This window comes from Phalaenopsis equestris, unplaced genomic scaffold (genome assembly GCF_001263595.1).
Source record: "Phalaenopsis equestris unplaced genomic scaffold, ASM126359v1 Scaffold209544, whole genome shotgun sequence".
In the NCBI taxonomy this organism is placed as follows: domain Eukaryota; kingdom Viridiplantae; phylum Streptophyta; class Magnoliopsida; order Asparagales; family Orchidaceae; genus Phalaenopsis; species Phalaenopsis equestris.
In genome coordinates this window covers 551-2,841 of record NW_018228702.1, presented here as the reverse complement: position 1 = coordinate 2,841, position 2,291 = coordinate 551, and positions in this window count along the sequence as shown.

Sequence of the window (2,291 nt, the reverse complement as noted above, 5' to 3'; positions counted from 1 at the left end):
ACTATCTTCTAAATGTCCAGAGTGATCAAAATGTTCTTTCATCCTCCAGTTTAGATGATCGAAGAAATCAGAGATATTATTAATCGCATTCATGACATTTTGTACCTCCTTCTCCAATTTCTTGATTCTACGCAGGATCACCAGAGTCTTATCAGGAAATAAGGGTTGAACTGGCAGTGAATTTTGAGATGATTGATCTACTATAATGAGCATGTCATTTTCATCTTCAAAAGCTGAGAATCTCTCAGTTGGGTCCAAAGGCTTCCAAGGTAGAAGTATCTTTTCCCAATTTTTGTAGGACACTTGGAACTGACTGCAAAGTGAGAAAATTATGGAAGGGTGTCCAAGCCCACAAGTTAATCCATGAACGATCAAGCCCAAAACTGATTTCACAATTATTGATCCAATATCGATCGGCAGTCCCCTTTGGATGTAGTAATTCAAAATAGCACTTTCCTTAGAAACTTTACCGATCTTCATTGTCGGTAACAGTTTCACAGAAATGAAAAAGTGCCAGTGTTTTGAAACGGGATTTAGGAGTGTCTTAGAAAAACTAACATACCAGTTTTCTCTCATTTCCCAGTCGTCAAATTTGTCCGTTAAATATTGGTAAATTTCATTCACCTAGTTTCTCGTCGGGATAAAATTGGAATAGTGGCAAATAAGAATGTTCTCTATCATGTATAATTCATTGATCCGTGCAAGAGTGAAAGTGATCCATCTACCTCGCACATAAACAACTCCTTGGTTGATTCCATGAAAATTTGCATAAAATTCCTTTACCGCAGGAACAACCACGGCATGTAGCACAGTACTTCCCATCTTTGCTGCACTATTGTTTCTTCAATTATCATAGTGGGATTATTCAATCCACAATTTATAAATCCTCATTCCTTGATCAATCTTTTCTTCGTCAGTAACTTATTAAAGATTCGCTGCACTTCCGCACTAATAAACTTTCACCAATTGAAAACTCGCATTCTGGGATTATCAAGAAAATTGGATGCCATAGGAATGAAATTGGTGGAGTTTCACTTCATTTTAGGGGGAAAATATGAACTAGGAATCGAATTTCGAAGTTTCAAAGGATAACTCCCGCCCAAAAACTGCCAAAAACCGCCATTTGAACCCAAGTAACTTCCATCTCGCCAGTCTGTATTTATTTTTCCTGGACTCTCGGGAAAAACCCGCCGTCAGTGGTGTCGAGGGCGCCGTCGGCGCCCAAGGCAAAAATTGCACAGTTTTGCTCTGGTCCGAATGCGTCCCAATTTTTCTCTATGGATCCAAATTTAATGATGGTTAAAGGGTAAATAAGAATAGTAGAGCTTAATACTACCACAAACTAATGATAATTTTAAATAAAAACTAATATAATCACAGTAAAAGTAAAGATAACTATGAGTTGCCTCCCATAAAGCGCTTTGTTTAACATCACCAGCTCGACCTATTTAGGCGTCATTAGGGTGACTCATCTTGAGTTTTCCCCACAGTGACCCCACCTACTAAGTATTTAGAGGTTGAGAGCAACATGTGGAACTTCAAGCTGAGTAAAGAAAAGTTTGGAATTTCTAGTGGTGAGGGGTTCCATGTCTAGTTTTCTAGGAATAGTCAACAGGAAGAGTCCTATGGCTAGACCCTAGGCTACTAAAGAGGAAAAACTAAACCTCAACAAAAATTGAGGTCTACAAAAGTTCTTCTAGTTAATCTTTCGATCATGCCATAACATTAGTTTTTCCTTATAAATTTTGTTAATATCATAAGATTCATTTCTTAATTCTTCCAATTCATTCATTTGTAACATTCTCTTCTCACCAGCATCTTTCAAAATATAAATGAATTCTTTAATCGCCCAACATGCTTTATGCTCCAATTCTACTGGTAAGTGACAAGTCTTTCAAAAAATCAGCCTGTAAGGAGTCATTCCAATAGAAGCTTTAAGGGGTTTTATAAGCAGTTCTGTAAGCCCATAATGCGGTATCCAGTCTAGTGGACCAATCTACTCTACCAGGGTTTACAGTCTTTTCAAGTATTTGTTTATTCTCTCTATTAGAAACTTCAGCTAACCCACTGGTTTGAGGATGATAGGCAGTAGCGAATCTATGAATAATATTAAATTTTTTAGCCAATCTCTGAATGTTTTTATTTCTAAATGGGATCCTTCGTCAAAGATAATCATTCTAGGCATTCCGTATCTAGTGAAAATATTGAAAATATTTTTCATTAAAAACCTTTCAGCGTCACAACAAGGTAAAGCTTGTGCTTCAATTCACTTTGAAGCTTGTGCTTCAATT